This window comes from Megalobrama amblycephala, linkage group LG5, assembly GCF_018812025.1.
Source record: "Megalobrama amblycephala isolate DHTTF-2021 linkage group LG5, ASM1881202v1, whole genome shotgun sequence".
NCBI classification, from domain to species: Eukaryota; Metazoa; Chordata; class Actinopteri; order Cypriniformes; family Xenocyprididae; genus Megalobrama; species Megalobrama amblycephala.
Genome location: NC_063048.1, coordinates 2,918,634 through 2,936,467, shown reverse-complemented (window position 1 = coordinate 2,936,467; position 17,834 = coordinate 2,918,634). Strand labels below are relative to the sequence as shown.

Sequence of the window (17,834 nt, the reverse complement as noted above, 5' to 3'; positions counted from 1 at the left end):
AATGTAATTAATGCAGCGCGCGCCGGCGCATTTGCTCGAGCAATTTTTGAGTGTGCGCCACGAGCACAGTATAACGGCTGACTGGACAGTCGTGTTAATTTTTCTGAGTTTTACAGACATAGCTTGACAACATCTCATCTGACCGTAGTTCACTGTTGTTCAACTGAAGCTCCCTCGTCGTCACCTAACGTTACCTTTTCCGCGCTCGTTTGACTTGCGCCTGGCGCTGAGACGAAGGAATACGCGTCTGAAAGGTGTCCCGTTTGTTGTGGTGGTAAAGAGACAGTTCTATATAAAATATACTCGGTTACGTACGTAACCTCGGTTCCCTGAGATACGGGAACGAGTACTGTGTATGGGGAAAAGCTCAAGCTGCGCGTTGAGCACCAGTCAACGAAGACTGACCACTTTTGAGCATAGAGACGCCTGGTAGACGGAGCTCTAGCTTGAGAAATGGTGTGCAGAATGTTCCCGGGGAGATCTACCGGCTCCCATCGAGGGACCACAGGTGCAGAGCCCACAGCTCGGGCTGGGAGTGCCAGATTGTCCTTTTCGCCTGAGAGAGGAGGTCTCGTCTCAGGGGGATTGGCCATGGGGCTCTTGTGGAGAGCCTGAACAGCTCCGAGGACCAGATTTGGGTCCTCCAGAGTGGGGCCACCAAGAGGACTCTGTGTTTGTCTTCCCTGATCCGTCTGATGACGCAAGGAATCATCGCGATCGGGGGAAGGCATAAAGGAGGAGCCTGGGCCATTCGTGGGCCAGCGCATCCCTTTCCTTTGAAAAGAAGGTTGGGCAGTGAGAAGTGTCTTCTGAGGCGAAGAGGTCTACCTCTGCCTTCCCGAAGATTTCTCATATTTTCTGAACCGTCTGGGGATGGAGCATCCACTCGTCCGAGACAGCATGTCTGCCCCCAAATTCGTTTTCCCAGGTATGTGGGTTGCTCTGAGCGACCGTAGCCTGGGCGCTGCCCATTCGAGGAGGCGCTTTGTCAGGGCACAAAGGCGGCTGGGCGATAGGCCTCCCTGGTGGTTTATATATGACACGACCGTCATACTGTCCGATTGGACCAGGACGTGGTGTCCTTTCAGGAACTTCTGGAACGCGGCCAGGGTGTATTCCACTGCCAGCATCTCGAGGCAGTTGATGTGCAGATGGCTCTGCTCGTGGTTCCACGAGCCGAAGGCCGGTCTGCCCTCGAAAATGGCTCCCCAACCCGTGTTGGAAGCGTCCGTCGAGAGCACCTTCCTTCTTGACACCGCCTGAAGGGGAACTCAATCGTCGAGGTAATTTAAAACTCGGATCCCCATCTCTCTTAGAGGGAGAAGCGCCGAGTTCATGCACTTGGTAAACGTGCGGGGAGCTAGAGACAGCCTGAAGGGCAGGACCTTGTATTGATATGCCACACCCTCGAAGGCGAATCTCAAGAATCGTCTGGATGTGAAAATATGCGTCTTTCAGGTCCAGTGAGAAGAACCAGTCCTCGGGGCGGATCTGCGCGAGGATCTGCTTCAACGTTAGCATTCTGAACTTCCGTCTCATGAGGGAGAGGTTTAGAAGCCTGAGGTCTAAGATGGGTCTGAGACCGCCATCTTTCTTTGGGACAACAAAGTAGCGGCTGTAGAAGCCCGACTCTCTTTCTGCTGGGGGAACAATTTCTATGGCTCCCTTCTGTAGCAGAGACATCACTTCTGTACGGAGGACATGCGCGTCGTCCATTTTTATTGAAGTGGTGAGCACACCGCTGAAGCGCGGGGGCCTTCGGGCGAACTGCAGAGAATAGCCGCGGGATATGGTCCCTATGACCCACTGTGACACGCCTGGGATGGCTTGCCAGGCCTCTACCCGTGTGACCAGTGGCTGGATAGCGTCCGGTGACAGACCGCTGTGTAGGGGTCTTTGTACCGTCATTACAGGATGAGGAAATTTGCTCTCTTTTTGGAAATGTAAAAATATTGGGTTCGCCATTAAAACGGCGGTTTGTGTGGGCGCAACATCTGTGGGCCCAGGGCACGTAACCCGATGATTCCCAACACCCGGGACTAGGCGAGGTGGCGGGGAATGCATGCAAGAGAGCTTTTGGGGTGGTCTGGCCGTGGCGAGACTTAACCCCATCCTCTTTCTTCCTCGTAGATAAGGAAGACGCCGGAGGCGTCGGGTCCAGCACTATCTTGGGCCGGGGACCCTGTGTGGAGCGCTTCGCAGGGCGGGCTCGCTGGCGCTGCTCCTTGGGTGGCGCTGCTAGAGATGCGGAGGGGATGGTTTGCTCTGGAGCTGGGTCGGCGCAGGTTTGGACCGACTTGCAGCAGATGAAGAGCTGGAGCGCTTTGGCAAGAAATGTTGCATAGCTTGAGACGATTTCTGAAGACGGAGAAGTGCTCAGTGAATCCCTCCACAGCTGGCCCGAAGAGACCTGAGGGTGAGACAGGGGCGTCCAGGAAGGCCATCTTGTCTGCATCCTTAATCTCCGTGAGGTTGAGCCAGAGATGGCGCTCTAAAACAACCAAATTGGCCATGGACCTCCCTATGGCCTGGGCCGTGGTCTTCGTGGCTCGTCCAGGGTATGGAGGAGTTTGGCCTGGAAGACCTGGAGGATGGCCATGGTGTGTAGAGCTGACGCAGCTTGCCCTGCTGAGGAGTACGCTCGGCCAGCGATGGCGGAGGTCGTACGGCAGGCTTGGAGGGAAGGGTCCTCTTGCTCTTCCAGCCCACGGCCGCGGGCGGGCAGAGGTGAGCGGCCACGGCCTCGTCTAGCGGCGGCAACTGCTCGTAGCCTTTCTCCTGTGAGCCGTCAACCGAGGTGAGAGCCGCGGGTGAAGAGGTGCGAAGGCGGGCGGAGTAGGGAGCGCGCCACGACTTCGTCAGCTCCGCATGTACCTCAGGGAAGAAGGGCGCAGATTGCTGGCGAGGGGTATGGCGGGGCCCCGGCAGAAACCACTCATCTAGCCTACTGCGCGTCGGCTCTTCAGGTGTAGCCCATTCCAGGTCGAGCTCCTCGACGGCCTTGGAGAGGACGCGGAGTAATTCGGCGTCCGTTCCTGGCCTGGAGTCAATGGGCTCCAGCGACGGCAGGGGGGCGGGCTCCTCCTTGCCGGCCCACTCCTCCAGTTCAGATGCAGCGAGCGACATGGAGTCGTTGAGCTGCTCATCCTCCGAGCCGCCAAAGGAGACGAGGTCACTCGCTTCCGCTGAGGGACGCTGCTCCAGGCGTGCGAAGAGGACGGGGGACGGCTCTCTCGCGGGAGAGGGAGAGGTAGGCGGGCGCTGGGCCGGCATAAGCTCCCCCAACTCCGGGCGCTGAGCTCCTCTGCCTCGCTGTCTCTTCCTGGCCGGCTCGCGGGAGGAAGAAGATGGGAAGGCGCGGGAGGCGGAGCCGCTTTCAGTGAAGAAAGCGATCCTAGCGCAGAGAGAAGCGAGATTCATGCACTCGCAGTGCGGGCATGAAGTCTCGGTGAGTGCGACTTCCATGTGGGACTTGCCCAGACATTCGACGCACTCACCATGGCCGTCATCGTCCTGCAGAGGGGCTCTGCAGGTGCTACAAGCGTGGCGCAGCATTTTAAACAACGCCGCCGCCATAAAAATGGCGCTTGGGTGGGCTCTTTTAGAGCGGTAAAGACCGCGGAAGAAGCTCTTAAGCAGCGGTGGAAGAATCAGCTTGAAGGCGCTTTCAAAACTTGCCGGATGGCAGCAGGAGATTCGCTGAGAGCGAAACCGGAAGCTTGTGGCGGGTGGTCGAGAGCGGCGCTCTGGGCAGCAGTCTGCGGCGGCGCCGGCGGGAGCTGGCGGCTGTCTTCAGCTGTCCTCTGCGAAGCCTCTTCTACGGCGGAGAGCTCGTTCCAGCGGCGAAGGCGATCAGCAAGGATCCAGCGAAGCGTAGTCGTCGCTGAAGGAGAGAGAATTCAATCCCATGGCGAAACGCCGGCTTATATAGTCATAAGCCAAGCCCGTTTTGGCGGGCTTGTTGGCGCGCTGTTTCGCCATAGGCTCGCGCGACTACGCCGCGCCGTCATTGGTTCAAAGAGTTTCATTCCTTTGAGCCAATAGACGTGCAGTTACACTGCGCTATTGAAAAAGGCTTCAGCGAGGAGGAAAAAGGAGCTTTTCCCCATACGCAGTATGACTGAGAGTATCGAAAGGGAATCAGCGTTTTACTTGTTGATGTTTTTAAAAAAAGATTTTTATTTTTGGTATTTTATATGCTCTGTTGGTGGTTTGTGGAGTAGCATCACTCAGGGGGATATTTTTTTATCCCCACCGGGGATAAAAATAATTCAGCAGAGGCGGGGATACATAGACCAGAAGGGGGGAGATTGTACTGTCACAAAGTTAGAATGTAGGCCTCATGTAATATGACCCCCTTTTTTTTGCACATAATATAACATAGACTACAAGGTTACATTCGTGTTTGTTTTCATAGCCTTCAGTATGAACATTGTTTGTAGGAAAATATTGGGCAGGATGTGAAATATATATATATTTTTTTAAATAAATACAAATTATTACTTTTTTTTTAGTTCAAATAGAAAAATGTACAAAATACAGAGATTATACATCGCCATTCAGCCCAAAAATAGAGATATGATTTTTTGGCCATATCGCTCAGCCCTATGGTATACTTTAAATACTGAATTTTCCATGTTTTAGATAAGCAGTAGTGATACATTACATCACATTATTTAACAATTAGCCTATTCTGCATCTCTAATTCTTTTTTTTTTTTTTTTTTGTGTGGCCCCCAAAAATTTTTTGCACCAGCCGCCACTGCTCTCAGCCTATTGTGTAATGGCAGTGACATCAGTGCCCGCCATTCAAAACTCCTTCCCTGCATACCGCCAGAGCTGGAGCGTTAGCATTAGCCGTTACGCTTTTTTGGCTAAAGGTTGCAGGCTTGCTGGGAGGCTACTCGCTGCCGAGCAATAACCTCCAGCTCCCCCTCTCTTGACCTACTTTGGGCATGATGGGTGGAGCTGCATCCCCCAACCACACCCTAACCCTACCCATAACCCTATCTCTCCACCCATTCAACAGGTTAAGCTCCACCCTTGAGCTCCAGAGAGGTGGAGCTGGAGGTCATTATGCTCTGCAGCGAGCACTACTTGGGCTTGCCTTCCAGTAGCTTTGATGGAACGTTCTATTGAGTTTCACTTCTTGTCAGTAGACGTGCTTTGCCTGCGTTCTCAAAAGCTCCCCTGCAAAGGACCCCTGAACGACTATGCCTGAGTCAGTGCCTGATTGGCAATCATACCATAAGAAATAGTAACATCAACCATAAAAGTCAAGTCAAGTCACCTTTATTTAAATAGCACTTTTTACAATGCAGATTGTGTCAAAGCAGCTTTACAGTGATAACTGGTATATAATTCTGGCTGCACAGCAGCTCTTAAAGAATAGTGTCAATGCAGGCAGATCAAAGCACTGTTGAAAATCAAATGTCAAGTCAAATGTCAAGTGTTCCCAACTAAGCAAGCCAAAGGCGACAGCAGCAAGGAACCCTGTAATAAGTTCAAGTTCGTAGGGAAGGAAGAGGACAGGGTCGACTTTGACTGCTGACTGAGTTTTTATTTCAATAACAAGATGTCCAAACAAAAGTCTGTGCAATGCACAATAAACAATCCACATCCACAGACGGGCTTCACTCCAGTAGTGCTCTCCAGCTCAGTCCCAGTGTTTCTCAGTCAGCAGTCCCTCTCTCTCTCACACACTCCTGCTTCTCCTGGTGTTTTATCCTGTCTCCGTGCCAATTACTGGAATTAGAAACAGGTGTTCGTGATTTACAATTAACCCACTCACTTACCAAGCGTCTCCCGACTCTCTCTCCTGCTGCAGACTTCACTGAACCACGCCCTCCCTGCCACATACCCCCACCGCCCGACTCAGGCTGGGGAGCCATCCGGCCTGCAGCCCCCCCCCCCCCTATTTCTGGAGAGGAAATCGGCCACAGCCATCTGAACACCCGGCCTGTGGACCACTTTGAACTTAAAAGGCTGTAAAGCCAGATACCAACGAGTGATCCGCGCGTTGGTATCCTTCATGCGGTGGAGCCACTGCAGGGGAGCGTGATCCGAACAGAGGGTGAATTCCCGTCCCAGGAGATAATAGCGGAGGGTGAGGACGGCCCACCTGATGGCAAGACACTCTTTCTCCACGGTGCTGTACTTAGCTTCTCTCTTAGAGAGCTTACGGCTAATGTACAGCACCGGCCGTTCCTCCCCCTCTATCTCCTGGGACAGGACAGCACCCAGCCCCCTGTCCGACGCGTCAGTCTGCAACAAAAAAGGGAGAGAAAAATCAGGAGAGTGAAGCAATGGCCCGCCACATAGAGCAGCCTTCACCTGGGTAAAGGCCTGCTGGCACAGCTCCGTCCACTGGACCGTATCTGGTGCCTCCTTTTTATTTAGATCAGTCAACGGGCTGGTGAGGTCCGAATAATTAGGTACAAACCTTCTATAATATCCCGCCAGCCCGAGAACTGTCTAACCTCCTTTTTGGTCTTAGGGCGCGGACAGGTCGCAATCGCTGCTGTCTTATCAATTTGGGGACGCACCTGTCCATGTCCCAAGTGGAAGCCCAGATACCTTACTTCCACACGCCCAATCGCACACTTCTTCGGGTTGGCCGTGAGCCCGGCCCCCCTCAGCGATCTCAGGACGGCCCTCAAATGCTGCATATGCCGCCACCAGTCATTACTGAAGATAATAATATCATCCAGATAAGCAGCAGCATATGCACCATGGGGCCGCAAAATTTTATCCATGAGACGCTGAAAGGTGGCCGGTGCCCCGAACAGCCCGAACGGAAGAGTAACAAATTGGTGTAATCCAAACGGCGTTGTGAAAGCTGTCTTTTCTTTGGATAATGGCGACAAGGGGATCTGCCAATATCCCTTTGTTAAGTCCAATGTCGAATAAAAGCGATCCGTACCGAGCCGGTCAAGCAATTCGTCCACCCGTGGCATTGGATACGCGTCGAATTTTGACACAGCGTTCACCTTGCGGTAATCCACACAGAACCGAACTGAGCCGTCCGTTTTGGGAACCAAAACTATCGGGCTCGCCCAGTTACTGCTGGATTCTTCTATTACCCCATTTCAAGCATCGCTCCTAATTCTTCCTGAACTACTTTTTTCTTGTGTTCAGGTAAGCGATACGGCCGGCTGCGAACCACCACGCCCGGCTCTGTCTCGATATGGTGCTGAATGAGATTTGTACGACCAGGTAGGGGAGAAAACACGTCAGCAAACTCTGCCTGTAATTTGGTTAAATCAATGAGCTGGGAGGGCGAGAGATGATCTCCCCCTGGGGCCAGTGCGAGAGATTCTTTTTTTATATTTACCTCTGGCCCAAGATCATCCTCTCCGCTAATCACCGTCGCCAGCATCACTGATTCTCCCTCATTCCATTTTTTAAGGAGATTGAGGTGGTAAATTTGACGTGCTCCTCTCCTATCTGAGCGTATTACCTCATAATCGAGCTCTCCAACTTGCCGTGTGACCTCAAATGGTCCTTGCCACTTTGCAAGTAATTTTGAACTTGACGTTGGAAGCAATACAAGCACTTTATCTCCCGGTGCAAATTTACGCAAATTGGTCCCTCTGTTATACAGCCGGCTCTGTTTGTCCTGGGCCTGTAACAAATTCTCCATAGAGAGCCGCCCCAAAGTGTGGAGTTTTGTTCTCAGGTCCAGCACATACTGAATTTCATTTTTGATTGAGACGGTCCGTCCTCCCAAGCCTCTCTTATGACGTCTAACACCCCTCTAGGCTGACGACCATAGAGAAGCTCGAAGGGGAAAACCCCGTGGAGGCTTGTGGGACCTCTCGCACAGCGAACAACAGAGGTTCCAACCATTTATCCCAATTTTTGGCGTCTTCCTGTACGAATTTACGAATCATTGTTTTAAGCGTGCGATTAAAACGTTCGACCAGCCCGTCCGTTTGTGGGTGAAAGACGCTGGTACGAATCGATTTAATGCCCAATAATTCATAAAGTTCGCGTAACGTCCGTGACATAAACGCCGTGCCCTGATCAGTGAGGATTTCCTTGGGAATCCCCACTCGGGAGATTAAAGAAAACAGTGCGTCAGCAACACTCTTAGCGGAAATGTTGCGGAGAGCCACTGCTTCGGGATATCGTGTTGCATAATCCACAATGACTAATGCAAAACGATGTCCTCGTGCTGATCGCTCTAATGGCCCGATGAGGTCCATGCCAATTCTCTCGAAGGGGACCTGCATTAATGGGAGGGGGCGCAAAGGCGCTTTTGGGGTGGCCGGTGGTTTACCAACTGACATTCACGACAAGCCGCGCACCACCGGCGCACATTCTCGTGAATGCCCGGCCAAAAAAATCGGGTCATGAGACGATTTAGTGTCGTCACCTGTCCTAAATTACCAGCCATTGGATTAGAATGAGCCGCTTGAAAAAGCATTTCCCTGCGGCTCCTAGGAACTAACAACTGGGTTGTATCTTCTTTTGTCTGAGCGTCTTGGGTCACTCGATACAACCTATTTTTTATAATTGCAAAATATGGATAAGTAAGCGGTTGTCTAGGATGGAGAGGCTGACCGTCAATGGTGGTGACCTGTTCAAACGCATGTTTCAGCGTCTCATCCTGAGACTGCTCCAAGGGAAAATCATCGCGCTCCGAGAGAATAAGTCTCTCGATTTCGCTCTGTTCCCCTGAGGCAGTACCCAGTGGTCTCGGTTCAGTCTCTCCCGCCTGCACACTCGCGTTCCTCTCCAGTGCATTTTTTCTCCAAGAGGCATCCGTACATAAAGCCCCCAATAATTCAGTAAACGCTGGCCAATTGGTTCCCAAAATTAACGGATGCCGGAGGTGCGGGTTAACTGCCACCTCAACACTATGCTTTTGACCCCTGAATTGAATAATAACTGGCACCATAGGATATTCCACCACATCCCCGTGCACAAACCGCACCCTCACCATGCGGCTTGTATCCAATGCCCCGGACGAAATCAGGCTTTGATGAACGGAGGTTTGGTTACAACCTGAGTCCACCAAAGCCTGATAGGTACCCCCCTTGATACTCACAGGTATTTGGTACCGGCCAGCCTGACCAGGGGCAGTCTGCGGGTCGTCCGGGACCCGGATCATTGTCCCCACCTCAATGACAGGAGACCTGTCCACGAAATGCTCCGGGTCCCCGCAACGCCAACAGACCGGCCCAGACCTACCCGCCGCTCTCGTGCAGAGAGTGGGTTAAATTGTTGGCGCGGAGAGAGGGGAGAAACAGGAGTGGGGTCCAGCCCGACAGCAGACAGTCCCGCCCCCCTGGGCAGGGCTCTAGGTCCAGAAACTGATCCAAGTCCCCGGGGCGGAACACGAGACGGGCCGGGCAGACGAGACCTGGGGAGAGGGACAGGTCTAGAGAGAGAGAGGGGAACAGAAGGAGAGAGAGAGATTGATGGTAAAAGTTCGCCAACCCCTGGGCACGCCACCATATGGTCCTCTGCCAGATGGATGGCCGAATCCAGCGAAGTGGGCCGGTGGCACTGGACCCACTCGGCCGTTTTCTTCGGAAGCCGAGTGGTAAACTGTTCCAGTACCACCCGATCGATGACTTGCTCCACGTCGCTTCCGTCGGCCAGCAGCCATTTGCGGCAGGAGTCCCGGAGCTGTTGGGCCATCAGGAATGGCCGGCCGGACTCCCCCAGCCCCAATGAGCGGAAGTACTGGCGAAGTTGTTCCGGGGTCCGGCCGACGCGCTGTAGGATGGCCCGCTTGAGATCGTCGAAGACCAGGAGGTTCTGTACAGGGAGCTGCTGCGCCGCCACCTGCGCTTCTCCTGATAACAGGGGGATCAGGCGCACCGGCCACTCCCCCCAGGGCCACCCAGAAGCCTCAGCTGATCTTTCAAATAAGTCCATGAAGGCCTCTGGGTTATCTGTGGCCCCATTTTATTCAGCGGCAGGTGGGTGGGCGCAGCGAGTGTGCTGGTGGTCTTAGCACTAACCTCCTGGTCAATCCAGCTCCGGAACCTCTCGCAGTCTTCCTGCTGGACCTGTATGATGGCCTCAAAGCGGCGCTCCTGATCCGTACGCAGGTCCAGCAGGGCTTGATGATGTTCTTGTTGCATGACCGTGAGGGATGAGATGATCTCCGCAAACGGCTGGGCAGAGATCGAGTGCATGGCGGCGGCTCCCTTCTTCCTTCCCGGGTTTCGGCACCAGTGTAATAAGTTCAAGTTCGTAGGGAAGGAAGAGGACAGGGTCGACTTTGACTGCTGACTGAGTTTTTATTTCAATAACAAGATGTCCAAACAAAAGTCTGTGCAACGCACAATAAACAATCCACATCCACAGACGGGCTTCACTCCAGTAGTGCTCTCCAGCTCAGTCCCAGTGTTTCTCAGTCAGCAGTCCCTCTCTCTCTCACACACTCCTGCTTCTCCTGGTGTTTTATCCTGTCTCCGTGCCAATTACTGGAATTAGAAACAGGTGTTCGTGATTTACAATTAACCCACTCACTTACCAAGCGTCTCCCGACTCTCTCTCCTGCTGCAGACTTCACTGAACCACGCCCTCCCTGCCACAAACCCAAACTCCAACAGGTGACATCAGGTGGCAAACAGGTGTTAAAAAGGAGAAAAAATCCTTGGGGAGAAACCAGGCTTAGTCGGGGGGGGCCAGTTCTCCTCTGGCAAACAGTGCTTTGTTACGATTCAGGCAGCTATCATAAGTCCGATAGGATCGCAACATTCAAAGTATTTTTTCCAGTTCAATCCAGTTGAGGATCGTATTAATCACGCCGGTATGGACGGTTTGTTGAGGAGCTGTGCCACTGGCTGTCATGTTGATGATGTCTTCACAATGGATGATCTAGTTGACTCAATCTCTGCTGATACTTCAGGGCTGCGTTGTGGTCGTATCAAAGCGCCGGTCCTCAATCTCACCTGGATACGGCCCGGATCTGGTTGACTACGGTAAACCTCAGGATAAACAGAGAGACTTATATTAGCATAGATGCCATTCTTCTTCTGATGTATCGAGTACATCTGGTGTTATAGGAAGTGTTCCCGGTTCCGGCTGACCTAATTTATGCAGCCTAATAATCCTTTAACGGATTTGAAAATATAAATTGATAATGTGTTATGTTTATGCCAGGTTAAAGAGATGCGTTTTTAGTCTAGATTTAAACTGACAGAGTGTGTCTGCATCCCAAACAATGCTAGGAAGATTGTTCCAGAGTTTAGGTATAAAAATACACCAATTCATATTTTTTACATTATATATCACATGATACAACCAAAGCATCAGTTTTGAACTAGATACCATGACTGCAAAACAAGATGTATTGATGAATGTGATGGAATTTTTTGAACTAATTAATAATGAACTAACATTTCTTTTCTTCTACAGGTCTAATAATAATAATAATCTAACTTAGAAATAGAGAAACAGTCACTAGGACCGAGTGTTGTGATTCAGAAACATTCTGCTGTGCTGGCTAGACAGCATCCTTCTGGGGATAAAAAAATAGTCTTTGAGAGGTTGTTCTAACCTATTGAGTAATCTGAACTATTAACCCTGAGACATTTTTTGATGATCTTGTGATTCAGTTGTTCTAAATCTAAATTTACTCCGGCAGTAAGCGGGACAGAGGAACTGAGATGTTTTTCTTAAATCTAAACCAATCATATTGAGACTGATGATAATGAGTAATAGATCATGCCATGCTGACTATGAAGTGTACCTGAAATCCTATAAAACCTGTTGTATTCCTTTGTTCGGAGAGAGATTCTCTGGAATGATGAGAACTCTCCCGGCCGTGATTAAAGCATATTCTGAGGCATAGACTGGAGTCTGTCTGGTTTTTAGGCTGCAGCAAACCTAAGCACTAGAGATCTTTTTCTATACTATAGTGACAGTGTTTAGTGGAGGTGAGGAGCACTAAAGAGCTTAGTATCAGGTGATAGTGCCCCAAAATAGGCTGAGACGTCGGCCGACTCGAACAGGTATTAAAAGTACGCTCAGTAGAGTATAAATTTATAGGTTTATGGGTGTTTGGGACACCCGGGTTTAACTAAGTCAGGTGCGTAGGGAAAATCTACCACATGAATAATATAGATCTATTTAAAAATGGAAAGCTTTTACATTTTTAAATTCCTTTTGTTTCATCACTATCCATGAAAACTGGAGTTTTTTTGTTGTTGTTGTTTTTACTTCAAATAATGAACATTGTCTTTTTTGCCTCGTCTCACTCTGGTTATGGCAGTGTATTTGAAGTACTTGACTGTTGACCACCACTAACTATTTAAGTACTTAAACATTCCACCTACAAATCTGATACCCACATTGTAAACAAATGCTGTAAAATTTACAGTATCTTACTGGCAATTTTGGTCTCTACCAAGCCTGTAAATTAACAAGAGTACTGTAAAAACACAGCTCAACTGTAAAAAATGCAAATCAAGAAAATTTACTGTGAATTTACATGTGACGTTTTAGTCCAATGATGGTGATGATGAATCCAAAATAACAAAAGGATTTATTAAACAACTCAGATTAGTCTTTTTACTGGATACTTGAACAAATAAACTATGTACAAATAAAGAGCAATAAATAAAATTGTTTTTTTATTGTCAATATTTGCTTTCTTTCATCGTTCTTTAGTGTTTGATTCAAGGTTTATAGCATTATACTAAAGTTTTAATGCAAGTTTTGTAACGTCAAACTTTACCCTGAAGAATTCCTGATCTTGTTCTTTGAACCTCACCTGATCATAAACTCCACCCTCTTCCAACACTTACCAGGAAGAGATTGACTCATTATTTCTCTTTTCTGTCATACTGACTCTCTTCTCTCTTGACAAAAGCAATAAAGAATCAGCGATCAGTGGAGAATGAAGAGAAACACTTTCAAGAAGGATTTTTGAGACATTTGTTTCTGAACAGACAGCAGATCGTTGTGATTCTCTAGGTGATTTATTTTAAAACCGTCATTCAGAAAGTGAAAATAAAGTTTATATTGCTGGAGCTCAAACAGTGAAAATGGCTTCACTAAATGAAGAGCTTTCTTGTCCTGTGTGCTGTGAAATCTTCAAGACTCCTGTTACTTTATCATGTAGACACAGTGTCTGTAAAAAGTGCCTTCAACAGTTCTGGAGAACCAAGAAAACTCAGGAGTGTCCTGTCTGCAGGAGAAGATCCTCAAAAGATCGTCCTCCTTTTAATCTTGTGTTAAAAAACTCATGTGAGTCGTTCCTGAAGGAGAGAAATGAGACGAGTTCATCAGGCTCTGAGGAGATCTGCCGTTTACACAGTAAGAAACTCAAACTCTTCTGTCTGGAGGACAAACAGCCTGTGTGTTTAAGGTGTACTAATTTACAGAAACACTTCAGTCACACATTCAGACCCATCAGTGAAGTGGTTTCATCATATAAGGTAAGACAAATGTCTCTTGTTTGACATGTAATTGAAAGTGACATGAGGGTCAAGTAGGGAGTAGGAGAGTAGTGAGTAGTGAACACACACACTACAAACCAATTCACTGAGGCGCACGGGGAGTGATTGGGGGTTTCATGTCTTGCTCAAGGGGCCTCATTTATAAAGCGTGCGTACGTACAGATTTGATCTTAGAATGTGCATACGCATAAATCCACGCCAACGCTCATATTTATAAATTCATCTTTGACGTGGAAAAGTGCTTAGTGCCACATCAGGGTCTGAACAGACACTTTTCCTTGTCAGATTACTGCAGGTTTTTGGAAATCTAAGCTATTTTTGCAGCTCGCCATTCTAAATTAAAGGATTTGGACGATGACTGGTGATTTTTTTAAATGTAAATGACATTACTTATACGTCTTCTACAAGGCGGAGAACTGAAACCATTCAGCTGTGCACAAGTTCAAGATCATTTGCGATTTATAGATTTCACATCTGAAAGAGAAGCGAATGCTCGTTTTCTGTGTGTACGTTTATGCTATGAATCACATGTACGCACATCTGAGAAATGATCATAAGATCAAATGTAGGTCCGTTTTAATGCAACATTTTATAATTATATAAGGCCCAAGGGCACCTCAATCATTTCCTGCCGGAATCGACCCCCCTTTATCAGCAATAACTTCTGCTAATACATTTATACATTTTCACGCAGGTACAGATAATATTAGATAACCTTTTTGGGTAACACTTTAGAATACTGATCCTTCATTAATGAATAACTACACAGGAACAAATGAGTAATGCTTTATTAACACTCCACTAACTACTATTAACTAACAAGTAACTCTGATTAATGAATTAGTAAGTAACAGTACTCAGTTGAAGATGGTAGTTCACTATTAACTAATCAGTAACTACTGTTTTTTTCATACCTCCCAGAGAACTACTAAGAACTACTATATACATGTTTGTAATTAATGTGAATAATGCATAATGTATAATTAATTCTAAAGTGAAGGTCATGGTAACCCACTAGTAATGACTGAAGTATTACCAAATACTTAAGAAGGAATTATTAATTATTTGGATCAGTATTCTAAAGTGAAAAGCATGATAATTCTCTAGTAACTACTGAAGTCTTTGTAAACTTTTGAGGTTTTTGTAAAGTATTGGATAGTAATAACTCAAGAGTTACTATATAACTCTAAAGTAACTACTTCTTATTTGGATCAGTATTCTAAAGTGAAGATCATAGTAACCCACTAGTAATTACTTAAGTGTTACTACATCCTTCTAAAGGAACTACTAATTATTTGGATCAGTATTCTAAAGTGAAGATCATGGTAACCCACTAGTAATTACTTAAGTGTTACCAAATATATCATAAGGAATTACTGTAGAAAAACATACAAAAACATCAAACGTTTACAATGACTACAGTAGTTACTAGAGAGTTATCATGCTTTTCACTTTAGAATACTGATCCAAATAATTAGTAATTCCTTCTTAAGTATTTGGTAATACTTCAGTCATTACTAGTGGGTTACTATGACCTTCACTTTAGAATTAATTATACATTATGCATCATTCATGTTAATTATGAACCTGTATATAGTAGTTCTTAGTAGTTCTCTGGAGGAATGAAAAAAACAGTAGTTACTGATTAGTTATTAGTGAACTACCACCTACAACTGAGCACTATTACTTACTAATTCATTCATCAGAGTTTATTGATAGTTAATAGTAGTTACTATAGTGTTAATAATGCATTACTCGTTTGTTCCTGTGTAGTTATTCATTAATGAAGGATCAGTATTCTAAAGTGTTACCCCTTTTTGTTTTGCTTTAATAAATGACTTTGTCTTTTACAAACTGTACTTTGTGTTTTCTCAGGCTACCTTTATTTTAATTTCTGAATCAATTTAGTATCAGATGTTCACAAAAACAGAAGAAATCAGGATGAGGGCAAATACTTTTTCACAGCATTATATGATCATATCACTGTATTCTCTTCTTCTCTTCACTGTAATCTGGTGTTTTATGTGTTTTTCTTCAATTCTAGGAGGAGCTCAATACAGCACTGAAGTCCTTACAGAAGAAACTTCAACACAATGAAGAAATGAAAGGAGAGTTTGAGAAAACAGTTCGACACATCAAGGTGAGGAAACAGAATCAAGAGTCATTTTCATTACAGCTGTAGGATCACTATATACAGTTATGATCTGATATATTTAATATAATGGATTCAGGTTTATTATTTCTGTAAATGACGAGCAGCGATCTGCTTCTGGATCCGTTATATGTCGGTATCCGAGTTTATCTCTGATATGAATGATGTGAAGTGTTGATGTGTGTCGATTGAGATGATTGAAGTGAATGTGATTTGATTTCAGTCTCAAGCTGAGCACACAGAGCGTCAGATTAAACAGCAGTTTGAGGAGCTTCATCAGTTTCTCAGAGATGAAGAAGAAGCTACAATCACTGCACTGAGGGAGGAAGAGGAGCAGAAGAAGCAGATGATGAAGAAGAAGCTGGAGGAGATGAACAGACACATCTCAGCTCTTTCACACACAATCAAAGACATGGAGGAGATGATGAAAGCCAATGACGTCTGCTTTCTGAAGGTCTGATTTCAGATCATTGGTTGATCATTGGTTCATTGATTGAGTTCTTGATGATAAATGGTGTGTTTGTTCTGCAGGAGTTTCCAGTCTCAAAGGAAAGGTGAGTGATCTGCTCCTGTCTCTGGTCTCTCTGGTTCTGATCCAAAGCCACTGCAGTTCTGACTCCTGAATGTTCTTCCAGAGTCCAGAGCTCACAGCCGGATCCACAGATGGCTTCTGGAGCTTTGATTCATGTGCCGCGTTACTTGGGCAACCTGCAGTTCAGAGTTTTGAAGACGATGCAGGACATCGTCCAAAACAGTGAGTCTGACTGCAGAAAGAAAGAAAGAAATAAAGAAAGAAAGAAAGAAAGAAAGAAAGAAAGAAAGAAAGAAAGAAAGAAAAATGACATGCTCCACAAATAATTTCTCAATCCAACATAATCAGTTGAGTGAAACTCAACAGACAGTGAGAATAAAGTGATTTAAATCAACACAGACTATAAGAGCCGATAACATGAAGATGATCAGATGCTGCTGAAGATCAGACACACACTTACAGTTTTTCATCTACAGCAGAAATCTCAACAGATCTCATTGATTTATTGTGATTTTAATTGATGGACACAAATGTCTGAATCACAGATTTAATGTTTGTAGTTGATGATAAAATGAGTGTGAAACTAATAACAGCACTGACAGTGATCAGAGGAACATGTGTTTGATCAACAGTGTCATAATTCATAATAATCTGTGTTGGTTCACTCTTGATCATTATATGAACAATAAAAGCATCTGTTGATTGTGTCTCATCAGCTCCTGTGATTCTGGATCCAAACACTGCGAATCCATATCTCGTCCTGTCTGATGATCTGACCAGTGTGAGATGCAGTGGGAATCAATCAATCTCTTCCTGATAATCCAGAGAGATTTGACTGTTCTCTCTGTGTTCTGGGTTCAGAGGGTTTTAACTCAGGAACACACTGCTGGGATGTGAAGGTTAAAGAGAGTCACTGGTGGACTCTTGGAGTAACTACAGCATCAAAACAGAGGAAGGGACGTGATTTCTTCAACACTGATGTCTGGAGTGTGGAGTATAGACAGTACAGATGGGCTCCAGGTTCTAGTTTTCATGTCAATCAGGATCTTGATCGTGTGAGAGTGAATCTGGACTATGACAGAGGAACGCTGTCATTCTCTGATCCTGTAACTAACACACATCTACACACATTCACACACACCTTCACTCGCACACTCTTTCCATTCTTCAGGTGTTCTGGCTCTCTGAGGATCTTACCGGTCAGTGATCGTTACTCCTATAGGTCTGGATCTTCCTACTTTCATCATGTTTCCAATATTTAATCCAGATCACATGAGTAAGAGTGCTGTTGATCTGAATATCAGTACGGTGGCTGTGATTGGGCCGTGATGATCACATGACTGATATCAGCACTACAGCAACACTCACACTCTCATATTTCACATCAACAGATCAATAAACAACAAGTTTATTTAATTAGAGTTTAGATGAAGTTTAAAAAGCACTTTACACAATAAGAAATTTTTTTTAGACCATTGTAGGATAATGACTTAATTATTTTTAGTGAAGTTTGTCAATTTGCTAAATTTCACATAATTATATATATGTTTTTCTAGAAACTGAAACTAATTCTACACAGTTTCAGTGAATTTGTAAATTAATAATTGTTTGTTTCAGTTTAAATGATCATGTGTTCACTAAAATACATGTAAATGATGAACACTTAGAAACTCTTGATTAGCTGCATTTATGGATCTAATTTAAAAAAAAAAAAAAGTCAAAGTTTC

General features: G+C 46.3%; 1 pseudogene; it reads left to right on the top strand.

Annotated features, from left to right (window-relative positions):
- Window positions 1-12,956: 12,956 nt before the first annotated feature.
- Window positions 12,957-17,523, top strand: LOC125268103 (annotated as a pseudogene).
- The last annotated feature ends 311 nt before the right edge of the window (window positions 17,524-17,834 follow it).